The sequence below is a fragment of the Sinohyriopsis cumingii genome, unplaced genomic scaffold, assembly GCF_028554795.1.
Source record: "Sinohyriopsis cumingii isolate HCF-2022 unplaced genomic scaffold, ASM2855479v2 utg002715l, whole genome shotgun sequence".
NCBI lineage: Eukaryota > Metazoa > Mollusca > Bivalvia > Unionida > Unionidae > Sinohyriopsis > Sinohyriopsis cumingii.
Window position 1 is genome coordinate 156,211 of NW_028316281.1, and position 13,762 is coordinate 169,972.

Genomic DNA, 13,762 nt, shown 5'->3' on the forward strand with positions numbered 1-13,762 from the left:
GTCTTATGAGTATCGACGGCAACAGTTTTGCTGTTGTTATGAAATACATGCAGCGTCATATTATGCTGGGTAGACAACGGTAACTATATCCCGTTAATCTTCATGAACTGATATAGTGGATCCCTACGCTTAACTTCTATCATACTGGTTCACCTTTTCCTCTTTTGTTACACACAATTCCCATACCAATCTTATAATAAGTGACCCCCTTGCCCCCATGTGCGGGCGCCCATACGCTTACGAGATACTATAATGCATATTTACGATATATAGCAAAATTTAAGGTAGTTTTCATTATAGTTAGGCGGATATTAAGAAGGAAGGACTGAAAATGTGCCACATGCTGTGTGGGTAGGAACCCATGTGTATACAAACTTAACAGTCGTTGCAGCTTGTTTTGTCTTGTACAACACCATAATTACAACTAAATAACTGAATTATATCTCTTTGTCGCTATCTACTGCTTGTCAAATACAACATACAAATTGTCTTTATAGCTCTTGTAAATACCTTCCTTGCAAAACAGGCTGTGCCTAGAAGTTGCTTTGATAGTTTTTTAAGCAAATACTGTAACAGTTTCTGCACATAATTATCTGACTTCACCACACCCGCCGTACGAAGCCTGTACATGTTACGAATGACCCTTAAGAGCTTTCCTTAGAGGTTTCTGTAACTTTATTTTTGGGGTTGCGTTTCAAATATTCATAGCTATAATACCAGGCACGAAAGCTCGATCATGCAGATTAGATTTCTCTTGCCTTAATATCTATCCAGAATCTATAACGCTAACACATTTACAAACACGATTATATATGTAATTACTGTATCAGACGCTATCATTTTGATATTTAAATCTAGTTAGAACTCTCGAATATTCATTACTTTTTTCTATTTGTCAAAACATATGCAGCAAAAAATTGCGCCTATTCATGCGCTTATAATATTCATAAATATTTATGAGTATGTTTACTTAGTATTTCCCCATTTCACAAATGCCACTCATTAGCATTTTTTCAAAACTATTGTTATTGATTTTTACTGACAGCTTTTGTATATTGATTATCAACACACACACACACACACACACACACAGAGACACACACACACCTCACCACTAACCCACGGGAAGTTACAGGCATGCTTTCTCACACACACACACACACACAGACACACACACACCTCATTAATGTTAGGCTGTCGATTGATCACGCGAAGTAAAGCCGCTTTTTCACATTTACAACGGATTGGGTGCATGTAAGCATATACGGGGTTTGTAATTATAGATCAACGTTAGCTATAGACTAATACATGACAATTTAAATAAACTAATATAGCATACATAGCAATAACTGCATGGTTATGTTGGTTAATGCATAGCAAATTCAACCTACAACCCCTTGGTTTCCTAAAGGAGGGTTTGCTAACGGTACACTATCGTTGAAATCTAAAATTTACTTCACTGCAAACTCTAACACGGCAATTTAAGATATTTCATGCAAGAACAAGTTAAACAAAATTGTCTCATACATGTTACAAACGGTATAAATTTAATTTTGATATTCCACTTCTGTTTCCGAATACTACTAGTACATGATACGTGGTTTTCAGCTAGACGGATTCAGGTCATGATATTTTTTCTAAGTTGAATATAACCTTTACTCAAACGCCCATAAAATGCAATAGCAGGTTAATATTATGTGAAGTCAATGTTTTGATAAATATACAACTATCTGGCTGCACACGGTGGCACCAAGAACAATGACTAAGCAATACAACCTGTCGATTTTATTACAGAACTTGACACACCATTTGAATATTTACCTTGATCAGGCAACTCTATCAAACCCAATGAATTCGTTTAAAAGGAACAAATCGGGTTTGCCCTGAGGCACCACAAAGTGGATAGCCAGGATACAAACCAGGTAAATCAATACCCTGACTTAACAAATCTTCCGGGTCAAGTCTCACGAGATTATTGCAACACGTTCCTGTGTTGCGTTTCGTGGATACTTGTACATCTGGGACAGAGATACAGTGTGATCTTCACAGGTAGGAAACTATGTATATTGACCATTTTGTGATAGGTATTAGTTAATTCTGTCATAAGATTATCGTACGTCAACGCAAGTTTATTTAAGTAGCGATAGCGTAAATATGGATTTTAATCGACTATAGCCGATGATATCCCACTATTCCCCACTGTTAGTTATGCTTACTGTAGCCATTTATAAAATACTAATATTCTTGTTTTTAAATTTAGATCAGTTTATACTGTATGCGATGCGATTTCATGCAGCATACAGCTCATTGTCATGCCACATTAGTGATAAAAACCGTTATGCAAAGCCTAGAAATGTTTTAAGATCGGTAGTAAACTGAAAGGAATAGTATATTATGAACAATTGCTCATATTTACACAAGGAAGTTCGATGTAGAGGCATTGTCCTTAAGTGTACAAAGCAAAACGCAAAGCAAAATATCACGCATGTGCGGCATAATGCCGCTTTAGCAGCAGAAGGATTAAACACACACACACACACACACACACACACACACACAGAGAGAGGGGTATAAATACTACTTTTGTGGTTTTAACGTCATTATTAGCACATGATAGCTATACATGGCGTCCGGTATATTTGGTGGAGGAAGAACCAGGGAAAACCCCGGGAAGAACCACTAACCCACGGGAAGTTACACGCATGCTTTCTCACAACGTTGACCGAGCCGAGGCATTCAATCATGTGGATAGAAGTATGTATGTATGTATGTATGTATGTATGTTCACATGCATTGGATTGCATTGAAAGTGGAACAGCTAAAATATATCAGTTTATCTCTTTTCATCCCTCTCATCCTCCCTCGCTCTTTCCTATCGATCTATCTACCTACCTATGTGACCGCTCCGGTGGTTAGAGCGTCCGCCTCGGATGCGGAAGGTCTCGGGTTCGAACCCCGGCAGAGTCATACCAATAACTTATAAAAATGGTACTTACAGCTGCCTCGCTTGGCGATCAGCATTAAGAGGTTAGTGTTAGGTCTGGTCGACCTGGTGTCAGGATAATGTGACTGGGTGGTCTATCGTTCTTCATGTCTGCGGCATGTTGCCCCAGTGCTGGACATCACTATAAACGACCACAGTGCAGACATCGTAGCGATATGACTGAAAAGGCTACGTTAAAAATCCAGAACACACACACACACACACACACACACACACACACACACACACACACACACACTATGTCAAGTACATAAAATTGGAAATTTCTTCATTCATACATGCAAAAAGATAGAGTCCCGTCTATGTGTTACACTGAAAAGCACCATGAATCATAAATAGGCATGTAAAAACGATAAACCAACAGGTAGATATACAAAATGAATATTGACAGAATACACATACACCCAAAGAGAGTGTATGCTAGAGGAAATTGCAGTTTCGTTACAGCTTACAAGCAAAATAAGAACATTAACCAGTTCGACATTACGAAATCAAGCTTTCGAGAGCTACATTTTACTACGAGACTTGGTAAATCAAGGGGATATGGTAATGTTCACAATATTGCAATGTGTTGTGTTACCGACATATAACTACCCTGTTTTGAGGCAGTTGTTTGCAGTCACTGATAATAGTGACAAACAACCTTGCCTGATTTTATTGCAATTATTCTATTTTGGGTTATATTGCGTTAGAATGTACTTCATTTCTTACATTATAGTTAGAATTGTGGTATGTTACATGTGAGCTTACTTTACCTGCAAATGAACCTAAAGATCATTCAATTTCTCTTATTCATCATTTCTTGTTATTTTCTTTTCATACTTTGATGTTTGTTTATTGTTTTTTTTTTTAAACAGATATATTTGCAATTTTATGTGTGTGAGGAAGTTATTTTGAATTGATATTTCCTTGCAATATATAATGCTTCCTCAAGGATCAAAACAGTTTAAGTGTACGAACGAATGTTTATCAAAACGAACGTAAACGGAACGAAATGACGAAAAAACCGCAAGCTACTTTAGCTGTATTTTCGACAGAGAATAAGATCGGTATACGGCGTTTTTTGATGACTGACATACCTGAATTTCAAATGAAATATGTGTGTATCCCGTGTATTTCATAATAAAATATAGTAATTATTTCATGGTACGCATATGAAATCGCCACATCGTTTGTCGTGAAATAAATATTTCAGTTTTTAGCTCATCTTGTCATACGGACCAGAGGAAATTATGGGATTGCATTTTGTTCGTCGTTCGTTAGTCCATCGTCCATCCGTTATCACAAGTTCGTTATCACTGCTTCTCCTAATCTGCTTCGAAGATTGTCATGAAACTTTAAACATACATTCATCACAATGTCCAGTTGGTTTTAAATGTCGGCCATCTAAACAAAGCCTCATTGTCGCTACGCTTCCTAAGCAGATGGTGAATTCATCGAACACACAATCATTTTATGATTGCGTCCCGGTCTATAATAACAAATGGTGTCGATCTGACCCTTAATATGGCGGCTATCATGAAAATCTTGTTACCACCTCTTCTCCTGAATGAATGACATATCTACATGGGGTTCTCTTCAAAAGACTTCTTATGATGTCTAGATGATCCTAAATTAAATGGTACCGATCTAACATCAAATATGGCTATTGATAGCAGACACCGTAAACTCTTTTAGTTCTGTTTCTTCTCCTAATTGGATGGATATATCAACACAGAATTTTCACCATAAAAATGTGTTTCGTGTACAGAAGTGCTAAATGAAGAAGCCGCTTATCTGACATTCAATATCGTCATCATGGCGGTCATCTTGAAAATCTTGTCATCGATACACCTGCTGAAGGATGGTGATATCTACGTGGGGTACTCACCGAAAGACTTGTTATGCTGTCTAGGTTATTCTAGATGACAATGGTGGTTATCTAGCATCCAATAAGGTCACTACGAAATCCATATCTTGTCATCGTTGCTTCTCCTTAGTGGAAGGTCATATCGACATAGAGCTATTTCCAAAAGTCTTGTTCTTATTTCTAATTAGTCCTAATTAAAACGATGTCTATCTAGAAAATCTAGGTATGCTAAAGAATAATATAGTTACAATGTTCAGCAATTTAAGAAAAACGAAGCAGTCCTATCATGGATTTGTGAGAATTCTTTTCGATCAGAAGATCACTTGTCTTTCGAGCCTACATGAAAATCTTACTTGTAAATTCATAGAAGCATAACACTGTCTTCGTCTGTCTGCTCAGATTGGAAAGAATCATTAAAAGGCACAAATTACACTAAAAAGGAACAAATCGTACAAAGGCCTTGCTTTAAACTTGCTGGCATGAAGTAAAGTTGACCCTTATCAGGATTTGATTGGCTAGCTGGCCTAAGTGAACTATCTGAGATAATGATTGACAAGTGCAGCTTGAAATCTTATTGATTATTTATTAATGTCTATTTATATGTAGAGGAGATTAATTAACCTACAACCAGTATGTGGTAGTTATTATATACGGGTTGATATTTGTGTTCCATCAGCTTGGCCAATCGCAGCTCATGTGCAGTATATCGTACATACCCGTCATTCTAAGTCCAACCGCCGGTTTACGATTTTCACAACTCTCGAGTGCCAGCAAATAATTATGGCAGAAATAACCCGTGTATTAGGAAATACTGAATTACGATACAATTCCTTGTTACTACTAAACTAAAAGTTATGCAGGGTATGCTTTAAATAGAATCTTTGTGGAAAACGTCGATGAGCAGAAAGCATGTTATTGTTGTCACTTGAAATGGAAATTGGAAAGCGTAATCAAATTCGTTTTCAACTTACTGTCATGTTTTCCATTGTTCCTTCTTAGAGTATTTCGTGTGAATGATTGTTCTGTTGTGGCGCATATTGATTAAAGATACCAATCAATATGTCTTCTCCATCTTTACAATCTCTCTCTCTCTCTCTCTCTCTCTCTCTCTCTCTCTCCAAACACACACACAGAAGCATACATACATGACAGAATGTGATCATTTGACGTAAAATTCAAACTTTCGGCTTTGAGCAACTTGAACATAAAAATTCTCACCCAAATTAATATGATATTTTTTCTACAATTACGTCATATTTTCTACCGAGTTCTTTATATATAGTATGTAATACCGTTAGTGGCTTCTCGTTATAATACTCCACATCATACTGCTTCCCTTAAATAAGAAGGGTTTGGGTAAATTATCCCTTCAAATTGTTCGAAATTTATTGTATTACTGTTGCATATATATATATATATATATATATATATATATATATATATATATATATATATATATATATACATTCAAGAGAGCTCTCAAAACTCACTTATTTCGACTGCAAGAACAAACTTAAAGACCTAATAATGTTTCCTACCTTAAATATTCTCAGCATATTTTTTAATGTTTTCTAATTTCATGGTGTTTGTTTCTGTAATCATATCATTATATGTTTTTTATCTTATAGGTGTTGTCTAATGTTGTAAAGCGCTTAGAGCTTCTAAAGATTATGAGCTATACAAAGTCCTCATTATTATATATATATATATATATATATATATATATATATATATATATATATATATATATATATATATATATATATATATATATATACCTCTGTGTGTGTTTGCAGAATTGAAAGTTGTAATAAGAAATGTTGTTCGGAAAATTAAATTTCAATCTTGATATATTGAGAAGGCTTGATACATTTAATGAAAATGCAGATTGTTCTAAATTATTTAGTGTCACATATCTGCAAAATGGTACAACTTCACACTTTTACAATGGAATAACACAGAGTGCTTGATTTACTTTAAACTGTACTCATTATGACTTACTTTTAGTCACATATTAAAGAGTAACTTAACGGTGATAACTCGATAAAACTGGGCCCCGACATTAGAACGATTTAAGACGTGCACATGAATAGTACCGCACTAACGGGAGGGGGGGGGGCAGTTTCCCCGAGTGCCGGAGGTCTTGGGGAGCCAGAAAAAGTAAATTTAATTGGTCTAGTGTGGAAATGACAGACATGCATAAACTGGTGCTTGATTCTCTTGGGCGAATGCTAGAATTTAGATGCCAGGAAAAGCCACCAAATGGCATTAATTGCAAGAAAATCGTTGGCGGCCTTGGCTCTGCGTTACGCTGAGGGAGCTCACAACACTCCCTCAACCACCTAGCTGGGGGGGGGGGGGGGCACTAGTCCCCTCCCAGGAACCCTCCTCGACTTGGCCTTTGGGTCTAGTATTCTGGTTCTTTGGGCCATCATCATAGCCCTGTGTGCCATTTACACCACTGGCCCCGAACTCCATTACCCAGAGTACGGCACTGCAGATGAAATTTGTTTCAGTTACTATATATATATATATATATATATATATATATATATATATATATATATATATATATATATATATATATATATTAATGAGCAAATTAAAGAATATTGTATATTTATATTCTACACCTTATTCCAGAGGAAAATGCTAAATTATCAAATATTCACATAATCTCTGAAGTTACATAATTAAAGGACACAGTGCTTCTGATTGTTTTTACCTGCTTCCATTCAAATCTAAACAAACATGTCTCTTCTTTTTTGTTTTGTCCTCCTTGCGATCTGGGAACTCAGTTTTTCAGTAAGGGCTGGGAAAATAATTCGTTGACCCAGTGCGTGGAGTCAATCCCAAAAGTTAAGAATTTGGTGTTAAGCCACAAGACCTTTCCACTTTTTTTAAAAGTACCAGAGGTTCATCATTGTAAAGTAAGAAGTTTGATACGTATTAGTTTGTGTTCTGTTTGTCATAATATGTAACTTTTCGTTCCGATTATGTCAACATCGATGTACTTAAGTTTGAACTTGGCCGTATTCCATTGGAGTATTGACACTGCCGTCAATCTGAGTTAAACTGCATATTACTGTCCAACACATTATATTATCCATGGCTGACGTACACGCAGGCAAAGTGAGATACTCATAGTTTACCTCATATGTTGCGTATTACAGCCTGAGTCTAATAATGAATTTGCCATTGTCATTGTCAACAAAAAGAGTTCGCACTGTAATAGAGTTCAGGCAATATACAAAGTGTTTCGTTTTATGCTTGCTGCTTTTAGATTATTCACCACAATAAGAATTCAAATCAATTTCAACAAAAAGGGAATTATATTAAAAAACGCTACTTATTTTCATCACTTTCTTCGTTCATGAAAGACGAGATTCTGATTTATATGATTGCCTATGTTTCTGATCTACCTATCCCAATAAAAATGAAAACGAATCTTAAGTATGGCTGCTGTTCGTATTATGCAATGCATAAAGATAATTTTCTTATGTAAATATATTTTAATAATACTTTGTAAAACTTCTAATTTTGTGCAATTTCATCAGTCAACATCCCATCAGGCTAATTAGGAATTCCGTTAATTAATGGCTACATTTATAGAACAGTCCATCCGGACGCTATTAGCTGATTACAAAAATATGTTATGGTTACTTTCCTTGGTTTGAACAACAGTTTTATGCATATGTTTTATGCATTTAACTCATTCTGAAATTTTATGCGAAATGTTGTTATTGTATGAATTATTTTCAGTTTGTGCGGAGCAAAATGAAATTCAAAGGATGACTATTTCAGCATTTTCTCTTCTCCATCTTTTAAACAAAAGTTCGTGTTTGCAACAATCCCCAGTAACGTTAAAGTTAATTCATGACTAGAAACATTCCTTGTCATAGGTTTTATGTATGTCCACAAATGTATGGCCACTGTACTATATCGATGTTGCCTGATACTTTATATAAGCAAATATGCCTCTATAATTTGAGTTTGGATGTGGTCCTAACTAATAATAGAGAATGGAAGGAAATAATCACGCCATTTCGTAAATCAAAATTATAATTTTTTTTATCTTATGTGTGCTGCATTTCGCTGGGAATTTCAATATATTTCTGCAGATAACTGAACTGTTTTCATGAAATGTTCACATTTGGACATGGAAATGTCCTTTCTGTGTGTGACTGAAATTTTTAAATGAAAAAGACATGAAAAGTTACGTAAATTAAAATGGCAATATGTAAAAATTAAATCTCCACACTAGTAATACTTTCATTGAATTTATAAAACAAAGCAATATTAAATTGTAAACTTTATTTTTAAATTGGCCTCTTTGGACAGTAGCTTTCCACGTGGTGTTTGGCAAATAAAATAACTACCCGTGAACACCATGAGAGAAAGATACATTCGAAAGAAAACTTAGCTGCTAATATTTCTTATAAAAAAAACATGAATAACCAGGTTTGAACACACATAAAACAACTACTTAAAGATAGTCAATGATTCAAGATTGTGGAAGTGGAGAAGAAGAAGTGTGACTTGTTCCATGTACTGTGGAGACATATATCTCGTGGCTTCAAATACAAAGCAAGAAATTATAAGCCTGTTGCATAGTGAAGTTGAGCTGCAATAATGCATATTGCTATCAAATAGAAATGCGGTTGTTTCTGACAAACATGCAATATTGAGATTTATGAAAAATATTTTTTATGATGTTCCTAAGATTGCCATCTTGAAAGAGTACTTCCAGACAACGATCCTCGGGATACAATATCAGTTACGGAATTAAAATTTCACAGCATGTGTATTATGTCAGAACTTTTTTGCACAAATAATTTTGACGAAAACAAGTGTTTATGCCACAGACCGCTGACAAAACAATATTGATTAGTACGGTGAAATATTGTATTTGTGGTGGTGATGATGGACGAAGGATGATATTGAATGAAAGCGAGAACCGTTCAAAGAAGTTTCATCTTCAGTGTATTAAAATCGACAATGTGCTTAAAGGAACATGACTTTATGTCGAATGCCAAAACCGAGTATTCTTCAAATGTTCGTAACAGTTAGCTTTTTTAACTTGAATGATAACCAATTGACTGATTGCAGCCCATGAAAATTGAAAATCATAATATGTTTCTACTTGTTTATGCATCCATTTGTTTATGCGTCCGTGTATTGATTGAACTATTTATTGATGAAAGAATATTAAAAATGGCTGAAATTTCAATGTTTTACTTGAATAAAAAATGAGAAAAGTCGCGCATTCGGTCTTCATTGGTTAATATGCACACCAGAATGTGATGTATTAGGATATCGGTAGGCACAAAATGAGTCGTCCCTCCATAATTATGTGAGAATAATAATGTTAGACGCGGCTAGGGAATCAACATGGCGGATATGGAAGTGCACACGTTTTGTGACGTCACCTGAAAACAGCGGATGGAGGACTGGCTACAAAATGTCGTAGCAATAACGGAGAGGGATTGCAGACTCGTGAATTGTTAAACAGAGCAGAGAGACAGTTAATGCATGACTCGTTTTAGCGAAGCAGAAATCAACACCTCGTGGATCGTTTCGCAGTAGAAGAGATTAAAAAGTCTTGGTCTTTATCATAGTCAGAAAGAGATTACCAACTCAAGACGAGATTACCAACTCAAGACGAGTTTCGATGTAGCAGAGATACTACAGGGCATGTTTCATTGTAGTAAAAGAAACTATTAGCTCGTGACTAGTTTCATCTGTTGCAAGGAGACTAAATGCTCGAATAAATATAACAGATTCTACAAATTTGAAGTCTGCTTAAAATGGAGTTGGGGAATGCAAACTGATGGCTCGTCTTTTATAAAGGAGCTACAACTAATTCAAAGTTCATTTGAAGGTAACAGAGACCATACGAACTCGTAAACAATACGAACTCTTAAACAATACGAACTCGTATCATACTACAATGTAGTAGGACGATGACAAAACGAGTTTTGAGCATCGAGCTCTAGCTCTGATTTTACTCTATGACACACTTAATCTCAGACGCTGCATAACTGAATACAAATATACAAATACAGCATTGTATATTCATGATATAAACATGGTGCTTAGGGACGATATATACGAGATTATGGGATCGTCCTATAATACTTTATCATGTCCATTTTATATGAATTAACCAAAATCTAGATAGTTTAGAATTTAAATCCCATAATGCTCGAATGTAACAGGTATGACGAGAATATTTGTGACTCGTGAAATCTTCAAAACATGTTTAACAAGCATAAATCTTACCTACCTATCTGCCAGCATGCATACTTGCACACCACTCTTCCGTGCATCGGTGAGTGCCTAAACATAGTGATGGATGGGTTAAAAGATGCGTGAATGTGGGAACTACTGGAGTATCACTATCCATATCCATCTGTCTATGGGCATATTCATATCCACGCGTATGTATGTATGTATGTATGTATGTATGTATGTATGCATGTATGTATGTATGTATGTATGTATGTAACTGTTACTAACCATCTATCTGTATGCTTTTACAATAAGTTTTCCCCTAATTTTTCCATTGTTACCATTTTTTACGCTCTCTCATTCTGGCTGCATTTACACATCTATGTTTCTATGTATTTATGTACTTATGTGTAAGTGGACTAATGCGCTCGCTTTACGTATCACTTTTATGTCACCCTTGTCCTCGTATGGTTTAGCCTCGGCTTGGCCAACATGAACACGTGAGGAAACGTGTAAGTAGCTTCCCATGGGTCGATGGTTTGTCCTCGGAGTTTCCAGGGTTCTTTATCCACCGAATGTACTAGTTCCTGTGTATGTGTATGGGCTGGAAATGGCGCGAAGCCAATAAAAAGAAAGCTAAACGTAATTACGTATAAATCATCCACGACTTTTTTCATTCATTCATCTGTGCATCCGCCCATCTCTTCCGCTATGTATGTATGTATGTATACGGTATTTAAATTTGTGCTTAATATAGGATCAACACAGACAGTAGGTAAGTTCCCGGTCTAGTTCATGCATCAGTTCACATCGTGACCGACTATGGTCTTGGTGTATTGTAATTTTTTTGTATTGCACATTAATGCATGATCTCATCAGTTAGAGAAGACATATTTAGTTGCGTGCCGGCCTCAGTGTTTATTTGATTGGTGAAACGTCATTTGGCTTTTGGGAGACTATAATACTGCCGTGCGTGAACATAATCTTGGCTTGCGTTCTGCATGAGAATGCGTCCATTTAACAGGGAAATTAATTCGATATAGGTAAGGTCAGTAAGGATTTGTTTTATTTGCGTGTGTGCGTGTGTGTGTGCGTGCGCGCATTCAATTACGTTTGGCTCTGTTTATGTGTGTATGTGTGTGTGTGTGTGTGAGAGAGAGAGAGAGAGAGAGAGAGAGAGAGAGAGAGAATGGCTTATCTCACTGCTATAGCAAGCGAAATTAGATGGGGTTTTGGTTTAGGGGGTAAATAAAATAATTACGTAAAACATTCAAATTATGGGTGCTCTCAAAAGGAAAAATTAAGAAAAAGAATAGTGGAAAGGAATTGGTATTAACACTATTTGCCTTCCCTTAAGCTGTGTGTGCCTTTCTTGACTGTTAACCGTGCATTCTGGCTAGACGTATAAATTTCAACAAGCACAACATCAACAATATATTTGAACTGATAGGATTATCTAGATTACAGGGGTGTAATTACCAATGGATACCAATACTTAATCAACTGCCACTTAAAAAAGCAACTGCACTTTTAGTGTCTAAAACTTCACCAGAAAATGGCCAAGTCAAAAATATTTTAAAACTATTTTGAGACGACCCCAATAATGATCATCACTATACACGTGTCTTCACAATATTGTGTTCATTTATTCAAACCGCAGTGGTCACCTTGGTAACTCATGTTACCAAGGGGGAGGTGGGGGAGAAAGGGTTTGTCACACTGATATAAGGAGCGAACTTAGATGGGTCCTAGTTTAGGAAGTAATCAAAGTAAGCAAAGCATGCAGATTAAGGAAGTTATCAAACTGGAAATTTAGAAAAAAAATACTGTGAAGGAATGTCTGGTAATATTATTTGCTTTTCATTTCAGGATCATCAACACCATGCATTTTGGCCATGTGACTTTCAGTAAGCACGACAAAAATATAAATTGTAACTAATCTGAACTAATGGGAGTATATTACAGTAGTATAATTACAAATCGGTAACAATACTTAATCGACTATTACTTACGCAAGCAATTTAATTGTTGTTACGTAAAATGGCTTATAAGGTTTTATGTGCTTTTGTGGTAACTAAGCCATACATGTGGTCCATATGACTTCTAATGAGCACATCAGAAATTACATGTGTCAACTAATTAAAATTGATATGAATACCTAGATTATATTTTACTTCTAATACATTTAAAAAATTGAAGCTTTCTAAAACTTCACTAAAATGATAAAGTTCAAACATTTTTAACATATTTTTATACAACCCATATAATTGTGCATGAGACCACACACACAGAGATGTTTTCTCACAAACGTGGTCATCTATTCATATGGTAGTGATGACATATCACGGGTGAGCGACCTGAACTGTTCAGTTCAAGGGTTCATTCACATTGAACCTATATCTGTTGAACATGTTACATTTTTGGCAGAATATTGAATAAATATATAAAAAAAATTGCTTTTCCTAAGCTGATTAAATATTTTTACTTATTTCTAAAACGTAATCTATCATTTAAAATTATTCACAATGTGAAGTTTCTCTGTTCATTTTAAGTCACATGGTCATCGTACATGTTGTAATGGCCAGTATATGCACATGAACCTTACATTGTAACTGTATGTGCACAGTACATGTTCTCTTATTAACACTGATAATTGTTTGTTACTATATAATTGGACG

At 35.6% G+C, this 13,762-nt stretch overlaps 1 protein-coding gene across 6 annotated transcripts in view; it reads left to right on the forward strand.

Annotated features, from left to right (window-relative positions):
• The first annotated feature begins 1,921 nt into the window (after positions 1-1,921).
• Positions 1,922-13,762, forward strand: part of LOC149770083 (uncharacterized) — a 77,560-nt gene continuing 65,719 nt past the window's right edge. The window contains exons 1-2 of one of the 6 annotated variants that reach the window (XM_089949420.1): positions 11,961-12,127; positions 12,954-12,991. The gene's annotated coding sequence lies outside the window, so the exon portion shown is untranslated. Of the gene's footprint in view, positions 2,050-11,955; positions 12,133-12,953; positions 12,992-13,762 lie in introns of those variants that run through there. The other 5 variants (XM_089949418.1, XR_016418957.1, XM_089949421.1 and 2 more) reach the window with 5 other exon arrangements.